Source organism: Aulonocara stuartgranti, assembly GCF_965226115.1.
Source record: "Aulonocara stuartgranti genome assembly, chromosome: 5".
NCBI classification, from domain to species: Eukaryota; Metazoa; Chordata; class Actinopteri; order Cichliformes; family Cichlidae; genus Aulonocara; species Aulonocara stuartgranti.
Window position 1 is genome coordinate 7,628,178 of NC_138943.1, and position 14,954 is coordinate 7,643,131.

The 14,954-nt window shown below is 40.7% G+C and overlaps 1 protein-coding gene across 2 annotated transcripts in view; it reads right to left on the reverse strand.

The window, feature by feature from the left end:
• ngfb (nerve growth factor b (beta polypeptide)) overlaps positions 1 to 14,588 on the reverse strand; it is a 28,483-nt gene extending 13,895 nt beyond the window's left edge. The window contains exon 1 of one of the 2 annotated variants that reach the window (XM_082532850.1): positions 14,446 to 14,588. The gene's annotated coding sequence lies outside the window, so the exon portion shown is untranslated. Of the gene's footprint in view, positions 1 to 13,822; positions 13,844 to 14,445 lie in introns of those variants that run through there. The other variant, XM_082532851.1, reaches the window with a different exon arrangement.
• Between the last annotated feature and the right edge of the window lie 366 nt (positions 14,589 to 14,954).

The window sequence follows — 14,954 nt, forward strand, 5'->3', positions numbered from 1 at the left end:
AGTCTCCTGGAGAGGGGCTGGACTCTGTCTCAGTCTGGAGTTGCCCCTGGTGAGAGGCGGCGGGCTGGGGTGGGTATCCTAATATCCCCTCGGCTTGCTGCCGGTACGTTGGGGTTTTTCCCGGTGGACGAGAGGGTTTGTTCCCTGCGCCTTAGGGTCGGGGAACGGGTCCTGACTGTCATCTGCGCTTATGCGCCGAGTGGCAGTTCAGAGTACCCAGCCTTCTTAGAGTCCCTGGGGGGGGGGTGCTGGAGGGTGCTCCACCTGGAGACTCTGTTGTCCTGCTGGGAGACTTCAATGCTCACGTGGGTAACGACAGCGAGACCTGGAGGGGCGTGATTGGGAGGAACGGCCTCCCTGATCTGAACCCGAGCGGTGCTCTGTTATTGGACTTCTGTGCTAATCACAGTTTGGCCATAACGAACACCCTGTTCGAACATAAGAGTGTCCATAAGTGCACGTGGCACCAGGATGCTCTAGGCCGTAGGTCGATGATCGATTTTGTAATCGTATCAGCAGACCTGCGACCATATGTTCTGGACACTCGGGTAAAGAGAGGGGCTGAGCTGTCAACTGATCACCACCTGGTGGTGAGTTGGATCAGGTGGCGGGGGAAGACGCTGGACAGACCTGGTGCACCTAAACGCGTAGTGAGGGTGTGCTGGGAACGTCTAGCAGAGGCCCCAGTCCGCGAGATCTTCAACGCACACCTCCGGCAGAGCTTCAACAGCATTCCGAGGGAGACTGGGGACATTGAGTCCGAATGGACCATGTTCAGCGTCTCCATTGCCGAAGCTGCTGCATTGAGCTGCGGCCGCAAGGTGGTTGGTGCCTGCCGTGGTGGTAATCCCCGAACCAAATGGTGGACACCAGAGGTGAAGGGAGCCACCAGGCTGAAGGAGTCCTATCGGGCTTGGTTAGCCTGTGGGACTCCGGAGGCAGCCGACAGGTATCGACAGGCCAAGCGGAATGCGGCTCGGGCAGTGGCTGAAGCAAAAACTCGGGTGTGGGAGGAGTTCGGAGAGGCCATGGAAAAAGACTTTCGGGCTGCCTCGAAGAGATTCTGGCAAACCGTCAGACGTCTCAGGAGGGGAAAGCGGTGCTCTACCTGCACTGTGTATAGTGCTGGCGGAGCGCTGCTGACGTCGACTGAGAAAATTGTCAGGCGGTGGAAGGAATACTTCGAGGACCTCCTTAATCCCACTGACACGTCTTCCGAGGAGGAAGCAGAGTCTGGGGATGAGGGGAATGACCCGCCAATTTCCGGGGGCGAGGTCACTGAGGCAGTTAAACAACTCCTTGGTGGCAGAGCCCCTGGTGTTGATGAGGTCCGCCCCGAGTTCCTGAAGGCTCTGGACGTTGTAGGGCTGTTCTGGTTGACACGCCTCTGCAATGTTGCGTGGAGATCAGGGGCAGTACCTGTGGACTGGCAGACCGGGGTGGTGGTCCCCATCTTCAAGAAAGGGGACCGGAGGGTGTGTTCCAACTACAGGGGGATCACACTCCTCAGCCTCCCTGGGAAAGTCTATGCCAGGGTGCTGGAAAGGAGAGTTCGTCCGTTAGTCGAACCTCGGATACAGGAAGAACAATGCGGTTTTCGTCCTGGTCGCGGAACACTGGACCAGCTCTTTATCCTCTCCAGGATACTTGAGGGTGCATGGGAGTTTGCCCAACCAGTCTACATGTGTTTTGTGGACTTGGAGAAGGCATTCGACCGTGTCCCTCGGGGTGTCCTGTGGGAGGTGTTGCGGGAATATGGGGTGTCTGGCCCATTGCTACGGGCCATTCGATCCCTATACAACCGTTGCAAGAGCTTGGTTCGCATTGCCGGCAATAAGTCGGACTCGTTCCCGGTGGGTGATGGGCTCCGCCAGGGCTGCCCTTTGTCTCCGGTTCTGTTCATAATTTTTATGGACAGGATTTCTAGGCGCAGCCAAGTGGCGGAGGGCTTTCGCTTTGGTGGCCTCAGAATCTCATCTCTGATTTTTGCAGATGATGTGGTTCTGTTGGCTTCATCGGGTGAGGGCCTCCAGCTCGCACTGGAGCGGTTCGCAGCTGAGTGTGAAGCAGCGGGAATGAGGATCAGCACCTCCAAATCTGAGGCCATGGTTCTCAGCCGGAAAAGGGTGGAGTGCCCACTCCGGGTCGGGGATGAGTTCCTGCCCCAAGTGGAGGAGTTCAAGTATCTCGGGGTCTTGTTCGCGAGTGATGGGAGAAGGGAGCCGGAGATCGACAGACGGATTGGGGCTGCAGCTGCAGTAATGCGGACGCTGCACCGGTCCGTCGTGGTGAAGAGGGAGCTGAGTGTAAAAGCGAAGCTCTCAATTTACCGGTCGATCTACGTCCCTACCCTCACCTATGGCCACGAGCTGTGGGTAGTGACCGAAAGAACGAGATCGCGGATACAAGCAGCAGAAATGAGCTTCCTCCGAAGGGTGGCTGGCCTCTCCCTTAGAGATAGGGTGAGAAGTTCGGCCATCCGGGAGGGGCTCAAAGTAGAGCAGCTGCTGCTCCACATCGAAAGGAGCCAGCTGAGGTGGTTCGGGCATCTGACAAGGATGCTGGAGGAGGTGGCTGGGGAGAGGGAGGTCTGGGCCTCTTTGCTTAGGCTGCTGCCCCCGCGACCCGGCCCCGGACAAAGCGGATGAAAATGGATGGATGGATGGATGGAATACAGTTGTGATGTGGTGGCACAAAGATTTGCACCATGGATCTGCAGCAAATGCGGTCTGTTTCTAGCACCTTCTTCAACCGGTGCCACTAAGAAACAAGGCAGCTCTGAAGGAGATCTTACCAGGTACCAACAAGATGAACATAAAGTGGTTGCAAGGTGTAAGCTAGTTCTACCATGTGTCATGTCTCTTTAATGGATGCCTGTTTCAGCCACTGACCTTAAAAAGGATGTGGAGTTAGAAAATATTTTAAGACCCAAAGCTGGCCACTTACTAAAGTTTCATCAGTTATCCAATGCTATGATTCACTCAACTTGAACAAGCTAAGTGTGCCCATGCGCTTAGATCTGCTGACAGTTTGTGAGCTGTTAATGTTTGGGTATTTTGCTCATAGACTACATGTACAAGTATTTAGAAGAGTTTATTTCTTTGTGTGGCTGAGCTTAATTATTTTTTTCTTTGGTTGTTTTTGGTATTTCCATGTTTATATGTACAGCTATTGTTAAGAGAGAGTTTTGAGTAGGCTTTTGAACTTTTGCTAAGACTTTTGACACTTGAAAGGATAATTTATTGGCACGTTAAAAATTATACAACATTGGAAAAATCTTCTAATTTGAAAAAAAATATATAAGCTTTCCCATATGGAAAAGAAATAGAAAAAAACTTTCTCACAAGACAGCTACAAACTTTACAAGATTTATATATATATTTTCCACATGGGTTAAGCCAATCAACTTTGGTCTCATCTACCGTACACTGTTGTTCAAACAAAAAGCTCAATTTTATTGTTTCACATTCAAATTGGACTTTACTGTGATATGATTATGACTAAAATACACCACTGGCCCAGCTTGTGTAATATTCAGAGCTCAGTAGCTGCAAAATTGCCTCAGTTTACTGGTACTGTATTCCCTCAGAATAGCTGGATGCGATTTGTGGTTTGGCCATGCAGCTGCTGCTACCATACCTTCACACCCCATTCGTTTTTCCATATTCTTATTTCCCGATTGTAGACTTTCATAATAGCTGCTTTGTGCTTATTTATCTAATGAGGTTTTGGAGCTGGTTAGCCACTGCTGACTCTCTACTATACTGAGCTTTGTGTATGCTGGTTGGGGTTACACAGGGATTCGGGAAGAGCTCTAGTCTTTATCAGAATATACTGTGGGATATCCAAGCTTCATTCAAGCATGTACACCATCATTTCTGAAATGCCACTTGTTGCTGTTCATTTTTCATGTTCTATAATGTTAGAATTTACAGCAATGACTAAAAGCAGCATGTGCAAATTAATACACAGACATTTACAAAATTTGCTGATAAGTCATTTTGTCAGTCAATATCATGAACTAATATAAAACTCACCTTTGTATTTTTTCTCCATTAATTTATTCCAATTATTTATGAAAAACAACATTTTTGTGGTTAGGTTTACCAAGCTATTGGCCTTACTTGCAAGAAGTTTCAATCCTGGTGATGGTTTCAAGATGGTACAGTGGAATTTGCTGCCTACATCTCTGAGATGAATATAGTGCTCTTGGCACTAATCTGGGACACAGGTAATGTGCTACTTCACATAAACTATATAAAATACTCATTCAGAAAATTCAAATGATTTCCTCCTTGTCCTTTTTATTGTTTGTGTTTGGGGACAATTACTTTAACAAAACAGGCAAAAAACAAAATCCCTAAACAATTAACTGGGATTAACACCTCAAATTAATTTATAATAAAAGTTAATGATGCTTGCAGCCCTACCTTACATATAATGATGTGCAGAGGTAATGAGCACTCTGCTTCCTCTTTTACTTGATGGCACACTGTGCAAGCTCTGCTGCAACACTGGCAACATTTCTTCCTCTTGGTGGTGTGAATTAATGAAATCAGCAAGCCTGCCATTTATATGGTTTGTTACTCATGAATGGAGAGGCCACCCATAGCCACTGACCTACAACTCATTAGCTCTAATGGAGTCAGTTTAATGGACCCTTTCTGGGTTGACTGACAAGCAGCCTGTGGTGGCACACAACCCAGGCTGCAGACCAGGGACAATCTACCTCTTGCTTCATTCATATGGTAAAAGTCACACAGTCTCTCTAGTAACCTGATCCTCTTAGGCGCTCATTCAAAGAGGAAAGGAGGTGCAGGCGACTTTATCTGAAAGCCACCAATGGGCTTTGAATAACATGCTGCTGATTATGTTGCTGTGGTCATTCATGCAAAACTGCTCACCAGTTGAAGCTGCATTTGTGCAGACTTTTTACCCTCAGACTCAAAATTCACTAAAGTTGCAGTCATGGTAAAATTTTGAGCTTTAAGTGCATTAATAATTTAATTACCAGGATTTTACAATTGTTTTGTTTTATGTGTTAAGTTTCCTTTCCTCGACCACAGTGTGGCTGTAAAAAAGCTTAATAGGTAGTGGTACTGTGGACAACATTTAAAATCAAACTAAACTAACTCATAAAGGAAAACAGTAATTTCCCAATACTTTATTGCCAAAGGAATATAGATTGTGGTTGTCACCATTATTTAATTGTCCTTGAAAAATAATTGATTTCTGTGCATTTTTTCCCCACACTGCATCAAATTAAAGTTGATTACGTCAATTAAGCATCATGAGGTGGAGGGTGGTTCCCTATTTTTTTTAATTTTTTTTTTTTGCTGGGAGTTGGCAACCCTATTAGTTAGGTTGCTTAGTCTTTAAAATACCAGAATAGGGAGGATGGAGTAGGTTTAAGTTTATTAGATTGATCAGTATTGCTGAACTATGAAATATTTTGGGTGCAGTGTATTTTTTGCATACAGGTATAACAGAATAGCTTTAGTGTTTTTTTGTTTTTTTTAACTTGAGTATGAACTTATACAAAAAGCAGCACGATATTAAAAAACAGTTTTATTGATTAAAAAACATACTATTTCGGATTCATATCGGTATCGGCAGATATCCAAATTTATGATATCTGTATCAGACATTAAAAAGTGGTATCGTGCCATCTCTATTGTGAATATTACCAGATTATTATATTTCCAAATTTCCTGCTAAGCAAAACAGATAAAAAGAAGTCAGTTTTAGTTTGGATGTATCCATAAATAGATGTAGCTTTAATCATGAGTTTTGACATCTCAGTATATAAAGATTTAGTTTCATGACCATTACAATATGGTCCAGGTTTTTCTATGGCTAGCAAGCTTTATAGATCACCCTCACTAAATGATGCTCATTTTGTTCTGGAAGCAGGCCTAAAATAAGATGGAAATTTCTACGTTTCAAAAAGAGAAACAAGAGCTAACCCTAGTAGCTGTCCACTAGGGAAGGAGTTAAACTCTGAACCTCCATTTTATGCACCTGTCAGTGCAACAACATGATTAGATTGTATAATTTCCAGTTCGGCTGTTGATTGGAAGCACGGACAGGACAACAGCCATCCAGTTTCCATGTAGATGTCTGCTAATTTTTGGAGTATCATCCCCTATAGTGTCAATGGAAGCACCCATTAAATTTTTAGCCCTGGTGGAGGACTGTACTCTTCTAGTTTTCACATTGTCAGATTTTATTTTCTCTTTGAACAGTTCTGATTAAAACTTTACAGCTTTGTACATGGATTTTTGTGCTGTCAAAGGTCCGACTGGACTGTGGAAGCGAAAAGCAAGTATTTATGAATAAATTCTAAAACCCTTAAGATATTTTTGCTCAGTTGTCACCATGCCAATATATGGCGCAACATTAGATTTTTGTAGCTGACAAAACATTTAATTCCCTGTATTACCCGTTTCTTTTTTTTCTGAGTCACTCATACTTAATTGATGGATACGAATCCCTTCATTAACCACATATGTTGCTCTGCTGTGGTGTTTTCATGGATACGCTAGGAGAGGCAGGAAGATGCAGCAATGACCATGTCTAAACATCTCTTAACTTGTGCAGTGCTTTCACTCAGGGGTAAATGGGGCATATTTTGTTTCTATGGTTACTGTAGAGTATTTTCCTTCCTACGGCTATTTTGTACGATTCACAGCATGTAGGTACACTTGAAGAAGTTACATTAAAGGCCAAAAAGACACAGGATCTTCTCTGCCGTTACAAAGTTATACTTTTATTTTACATTTTATGGCAAAGTTTTGATGTAGCTATATTCTCACTAACTATACAATAAAGAAGGGCTAAAAACACACATTCAGATTTGATAAGAATAAAAATATCCTATGACTGTGTTCCTGCAGTGTAAATATGAATGATAGTTCAGTTCTTGGATTCTCATTGATACTCCCTTTGGAGAAATGGTTGTTCACTATGAATACAGATCTTGCATCAGGCCACCTGCTGTGTATTTAAATTGGAGTCTTTTTGTCAACGAAGCAGCACACCCACACAGGAGCAACAGCTGCAGATGATAATTGGGAATATAGATAGTAAAAGTAGCTGCTGAAAGAATGATATTAGTGAGTGAAAGATTTTCAGCAGACTGCAGCTTTGGTTGGGTAACATCAAGAAATCTCAGCTGAGATCTGTTTTGGAAATCTGGAGTAAACAAAATTTCCGCCCTTGAAATCATGATGAAATAACTCCTTTACACCAGAGCTTCAAACTAACTTTGCATTAGCATAGAATGAGTTTGGATACTTTCCATTGTTTATTTTCCTCAATCAAAATGAGTAAAGAGTGGGCTAGGGGGTGTAAACAGTAACATTTCAAATGTTGACTTTTAAGACTACCAGCAGTATAATTAAAAAGCAGTGTAATGTACAGTACACTTCTATCTATCTATCTATCTATCTATCTATCTATCTATCTATCTATCTATCTATCACCATTGATTATGCAAAGGTTCTGGCCACATGCACACATTTGATTATTGCAATATTCAAATATACACGTGACGACAATATTCAAAAGGATGTTGTGAATGAATGGTTTTTCCATTAGTGCAAACCTGTCTCAGCTTGTGCACAAGTGAAACATCTAAATTTTTTTTTTTTTTTGGCAACTGCTCAAAGGAATCATGTTAAGAAAGATAATGGCATGCAATTGAAGGCTTTGATTTCCACGTTCTCTTGACTGCTGTCCTGTTGCATCTAGTTGAGGCGATTTTCTGTTTTACTGTTATCAGGCAACTATGTGCGAAACCATTTCAAACGCAGCATGACCTTTGTTTTGAGAAACGGGGCTTGCAGTCGGCTGTGATTTAAGGCAGATGTGTGGAAGTCTCCTTGGCGCTGGAACTCAAAAGACCACATCAGGTCCAAACTGAGACTGAAATGTGTCGTGCCAAAGAGCAGATCAGAGAGGGTCGGTCTATCAGCAAAAGTTAAAGAGTGGATTCAGTCTCTTGCTCCAAAGCTTTTAGTGATGGAACAGACTGAAACTTTAGAGTTATCGCTGAGAATACACACACTGCAACATCTGGATGACTATAGCAGCCTATTGTTTATGTTCGTGTGATAAGATACACAATCTGCTCAAATTATAATGCAGCTTTGTGATTTAGTATTTACAAGCTAAGCAGTTAGCAAAAGAGGTCTTGACTTGGACCATACTTCCTTTGTGACCTCTCGGATTAAACAGCAGACCTAACATCTACACACAGACACACAACATAATCTGTTGAAGTTCGTGACATCAAAGATAAGTGAAAACAGCTACAGAAAGAATGCATCATAAAGTCGTACTGCATCTTTCTTTATATTTCCCAAACCCAAGACATGAAATATAATCAGGGACTACAACAGAAACAACCACATGAGAGTGGTAAATGGTGGATTTAACAAGGACAGTTTCATTACTCACTGATGGTTGTGTTTGGTCTCAGTGCACTGAGGAAACACAGCTGACCCCAGTGTCTATACACAGTGTAACTAAACACAAGAGACTGAAGGAAGGCACAGGCTCTGCTCAAGTACTCCAAAAAACTTAGCAAGATATACACTTACAACAGTGACTGCTGGGAGGTGTCAGCATCATCACGTTCAACATTGTGGTGGAAGTTTAGCTTGTGCTTAAACTATGGCAGACCTTGTTAGCCTGAGATGAACTGTATATCACTATCAAGTTTACTTGTGATTTAACTTCAGTCCATTTAAGATTAGCCTCAGTGCACCAGAGCTGTTTCCATCTCTTTGACTGATAATGTTTGTTTATTGTTTTTATGTTAAAGATTGCAGCCAGTGCAATTACTGCAGAACATTAAAACATCAATTGCCAGATCAGATAAGCCTTCTACGCCTGGACTGAATAGCTGCTTTCATTTCTCTGTTCATTTACAGACTCTTGCTGCGACCAGCGTTTCCCTGTCATAATAAATATTATGCAGATCTTTTAGAGTGGCAGGAAGATTATTGTTTCACCTTTTGAGATTTTATTTATTTATTTATTTATTTATTTATTTATTTATTTATTTATGTGACTGAAAAAAAATTTACTCCACAAATAAGAGGCCCTCTTGAGCCTTTGCTGTTTGTGTCTGTCAGCACAATTACCAAAAAGGGCCAATTCGAGCATCGGATTTCATTTTTAATGTTTAGCAGTCGTGTTTCTCTAAAAAAGTTACCCACAATATGTTTTTGGTCTTAAAAGAATCCAGCCATCACTTATATTTGGTCCATAGTGTTCCAGTGACTTGATGTAAAAAGTCTTTTGAAGTTATGCATTTGCAGAGTAAAGTATTTTAAGCACCGGTGTAACAAATATCAGGAGGTTCTGAACTATCGCTGTTGCTTTGTCACCTTGTGGAAAAAGTGACTGGATTTCCTTTTCTGGCTTTTGTTTCCATTTTGCGGCAAGCTCTTACCAAAGTGACTGTTTAAAGTTTTGGTTCAGTGAGCGTGTGATATAGCTGCACCTTTATGGCCAATCAACTGCTTCTTGCATACACTCTTACACCTTTGTGGCCCTTTTTTACTGTAGCCACTGATTTCGTCACAGCAATTTTCTGAATCCCTATATTATGGTTGCAGCTTTTCCAAATAAATTCTCCTCTGCTTTTATGCAGAGTAAATAACGTAACATCAAAAAAGCTGCAGTGTATATGTAAAAATGCACGCATGTTGCTGTATTTAACGGTTTATTTTTCAAGCAAATTTGACTGTTTGTATGTGGTCTCTTTTAGTGGTCTTCTGGGCTTTTGCTTTGTGTGTTTTTACTGGCTCGAATCAAAAGGAATTTTCCTTCACACAATTAGTCCATACCTGATGACTCAGGCAAAATACAAGCATGGAAAAGCAGCGGTTCCAGTCAGTGAATACACACGGGACAAGCTTATTTATCTGTGTTAGTAGTTTGGCACTTTGGCGGATAGTGGAAAATGGTAATCATCAGCATCAATTTTGATTTGAAAGATTTTTTAAATAAATAACTAAATATTCTGAAAACATGCTGAAGTAATTGACACTGAAAGACAAAAGAGCATTATTTCTCTTTCGCTGTCAATTTAGAGTAGGCTCTAAATGAAAGAGCTGATGTTACCGATGGGTTATGGAGTTGACTTGTAGTTGCTGTGCTGGATAAGGAGAATGAATCACAGTTCACACACTGTGTGTGTGTGGCTTTATTGAAACTTGTGCTCTCAGATGATGAGGCACTCCTGCTTGCAAGGGCACTTCACTGGAGAGAGGCAATACAGCTTAATCACAGGCACAGGCCTGTTTTAGCTGCTGCTCAAATCCACACATATATAGTTTTACTTTGTTAACACCCAGTGTGTGACTGGCTTGGTTTATCTGTTTTCCATTTGCTGTTTGATAGTAGGTTCACGCGGAAGTTATGTAAGGATTTCCATAAAAACATGAATAGAGGTGGGGCTTTGCCCAACTTGGAAGTTCTGAACTTTTAGGAAATTTAACTTTTAGGAATATTTTGGAGAAGCTATTTACAATTGCAAGAGAGAACACAACTGGACAAATTTGCATCTTTACGAATCCGAAACAAAAAACATTGCACACCTAATGGATATCCAGTTGTCCTTCTGGATCCAGTTAGTCAATTCATTCATATTGGAATTTTTCAAACTTGGCAAAGACATACAGTCCCAGACAGCTCTTGTTTTTATGTGCCATGTTAATGCACTTCCTCTAACTATAGTGAACTTCATGTTCTCAATGTGATATCAAACTGAGGAGCTCCTGCTGAGTAATTAAGAGAAATAATTGTCTGCAGTTGTACAGCAGAAGGTTTTAACGGTACCCCCTGTTTTTCTGTGCCTTGTAAGTGGTACCGCGCTCCTTGAACAGTGCCCGAGTTTATAAAAGATGATGAGACATGTCTGCATAGAAGGATGGATGCTGATGCAATTATATATGAAAGGTTGCCAATCAGGTTGATGCCAGTGAGGGGCGGAGTAATGGAGGCTTCCGTTGCTGTAGACAATTACTGTCATGCTCTTTTTGAGGATAGAAGAAGAGGAGGATTCTGGAAATATGTGTTTTGTGTATTTTAACAAGGTCATATACAATGTTAATGAACAAGGGTGAAAATAGTATAAAGGTAGCATCACTACTTATATTCTAAAAAACTGCTCAGTATAAAACTGTCTGTAAAGTTTACTTCCATTCCACTATAATTAAAGTCAAAGTTGACAAAGCTGTAGCCATATACATGTAACTGCACATCATCCAGAGACAAGCTTTACTGATTTGAGCCCTCTGCTTTATAAAGCCTGCTTCAGTTGCTGAGTGTGTCACGAACAAAGTAAAGAATTCCAAAAAGATTATATGCTAAAATATAAAGTATGAAGTATTACTAAAGAAGATAGCAACAATGCCCAAAAGTACTGAGAGTTTCCAAAGTAAACTGAAATGTGAACTTTGAATTGAGCTTGGCACCAAATTGGTTATTGTTCAGAGTCAATGTTAAACTTGGTATTGATAGAATAGAAGCCGTTTTTATATATCTTGTGCTTTTGGACTTGTGTGTGTTATTTGTTTTTGCATGGCAGCAAAATATCAAAGGATATTACCATTGCAACTGTGTACATTCAGATGTAGTGCACAGCTTCCCAGGGAGCTGCTTTGTAGCAACATCTGTTGTACACCATGCTTCCAGTTATTTGGCACAAACTACTCACGCTTGTGTATATGAAACTGGTGTTTCAGACATACATGCAAGTTCCAGGAATTCTTTTTTGTCATCAACAAGCTAGGACTGGACTTCATTTAATTGGCAACCATACAGAGAGCTGAGAAGAACCAGACAAGTACCTGTCAATCTAAAGAAAAGCTGAATCATAACAAAATTCAAGATGACAGTAATCCAGAATGCAGCTGTATGTTTTCACCACCACATCTCTACTGTAGACGCCATTTGTTTCACTTTCTGTTCTTCTAGATTAAGATATAAGTAGGTGGTCTTGACAGAGATTTTTATTTATTTTCTGGGGGGGTTTTTTTGGGGTTTTTTTTGTTTTTTTTTCAAAAATGAATAGAAACCTTCACACACTGGTTCTACTCCAATGGGCCATAAAGCATCTGTAACCTGTCTGAAGAATTTAAATCTGGACTGCCAGATTCTGTCCATCCACCTGTGGAACAGATTGCTCAGCAATGTGGATATACAGCTGCTGTGCTAAAAAGCAATTCACAGATGTCACATTCCGTCTTGCAGCCTGTGATAGACATGTTTTCCATTTTATCACACAAACAACTGATCGACTGATGGGGAAAAAAAATATTCAACTGATGATTCAGAGATGAAAGTATTCATTACGTGCAGACTAAATCTGGAAGCGTTACGAAAACATCTAGAGAGTCTGTGCAACCTTCTTTTCTGGGAAAGTACCTTATCAGGTCCTGTCACCTTGATTAGCACATTAGGTTAAAAGTTCAGACACAATAGTAAATAAATTAAAGATGTGATGAAATACATTCCTTCCATCCATCCAATTTTTATGAATTAAAAAAAGCACATAATTGGCATACTTAACAATATGCTGTTCCTTAGCATGAGTGAAGTTCAAGAAAGCTTGGACTTTTTATTTTTACTTGCTTTAAAAGTAGAAAAACTCAGTCAAAGAGCTGCATGGTAATTTTTATTTTTATTTTTGGTATAGTGAAATGTGAAATGTGCAATTCACTTGTATTTTTATTTTTTATTCCTATTTATTCTATTTATCCCCTTTGTATATTTTATTTATATTTGTCTCTGTATTTATATGTGTGTGTGTGTGTGTGTGTGTGTGTGTGTGTGTGTGTGTGTGTGTGTGTATATATATAACAGTTCTGTAACTGTAACTTTGGTCGTTGCTGTGCTTTTTTTGGAAGTCGAATTTCCCAGAGGAACCCACCCGAGGGATTAATAAAGTTCTATCTTATCTTATCTTAGTCAGTGCTATTTTATCCACAAGCACACTTGTGGTCATTGCTCATTGTCCTACGTCAGAAAACACAGCAACAAGTTCTCTTTAAAAGCCTTATTGACTCAACTACACTATTTGAATCAACTCCTGCTGCTTCTCCAAAGACACTCCAAAAGACTAGAAGACTACATCTGCTCCAGATGATGGAGTGTAAAATTGAAAATGATCTTCCAGTGATAGAAAATGAGCATTTGGCAATGCAGCGAGAGCTTGAGAAAAATTCATCTGTTTTTATTTGCTGACCTTTTCACATCAAAATGCAAATCAGTTAATCAGTGAGACCAAACTCCTCTTAAGAAAACAGCCTCTAATTTCATAGCTGCTTACCCATGTAAACTCCCTACTGCTCCCACTGTTTGAGTGAAAAGACGTCTTTTTGTATGCATTTTGGTTTTCATGTCAGCTGATAACAGTAGACCAACTGCTCTGTTCCTCTATGTATTATTTAGCTCATTTAGTTCTGTTAGGAAACTCACTATACTTGGAAGATGTTCAACGCTCCACCAAAGTCTGAGTGAATTTCTCAGGAATGGGTTCAATAGAGGAAGGGAAATGAGTTCTTTAATAGGTCCAAAATGAATCATATGTTAGTTTTGGTTAGATTTCTAAAAGCAAATTTTATCTAAAAAGCATAGCGAGTTGTCTCCAGTTTAATCACCTGCTATTATGCCAAGAATGCAATAATTTGTCTTAACTCTGTGGTATACATAATTTGAGAAAGCTACCCTGCAGCTAGCTTCTTGTTTCCAGTCCAACATACCATGCAAATACACAAAGTCTGCAGGAATGCTTTGAGAACATTACCTAGCCCAAGGAGACGAGTGCAGGTCTGACCGCTGCTGTTGTAACCTGATGAGGCTAAGCCTCAACAGTATCTGAGGAGATGAAGCAGATGATCAGCTCCCTGTTAAACTTCAACACTAAACCCCTTTTCTAGGAATCTTCAGCAGGCATTTACAGTAAAATAGAGAAACAGGAAATATTAAAATCGTCTTGGGCTGCATGTAAAAGTTTATCTTGTGCAATACCTGTTCTCCACACTAACAAGAACAATCTTCACAATTCTACAAATTTCCTTTGTTTGTAAATTGATTAGAAATTATACATTACACACTAGACTACTTGTATGTAGATTAGATTAGATTAGATTAGATTAGATTAGATAGAACTTTATTAATCCCTCGGGTGGGTTCCTCTGGGAAATTCGATTTCCAAAAAGCACAGCACCGACAGAAGTTACAGAGTTATACACACACACATATATATATAAATACAGAGACAATATAAATAAAATATACGAAGGGGATAAATATAATAAATAGGAATAAAAATAAAAATAAAAATAAAAATACAAGTGAATGTATGTGATCTACCTTGAGGCTATAGTAGTTCCATGCAATGTAGATGATGATAAAGTAGTTCTCTACCTGAAAAAAGCTCTAGTTTCTCTCACTGTCGTACGACTCCCCACGCTTACTGAAATATATTCCAGTTTGTGTCCAACTCCAGAGAAAGCCAAGAGGGCGAAGAGCAAACTCTTCTGTGAATTATCCCACACAGTCTTTTCCGAGTCTTGCACTTGTTTGAAAATTGTTCTGAAAGTAAGTGAGAAGCTCTCAGAGGCTGCAAGCTCTGTGTGACTCGCCAGTGCTTCAGGTCCTAGTGCCTGCTCTCTCATCCTCTAATGGTTCATAATTCTCTGTATTGTGTGTTTAAGTATAATAGCTCACATTCAGTTGTCAGTTTGTCAGTTACTAGTCCAGTACAGATTGAAATATGTCTACAACCATAACTAAGGGTATCCAAATTACTGTTTTATTTCTTGAACTTGATGATCCCTTAAGACTACTGCATTTGACAATTTGCATACTATTGATCATAAAACTGATTTCACCAATAAGAGATTTTAGCCAACGGTGCCAGTTTCAGTAATTAT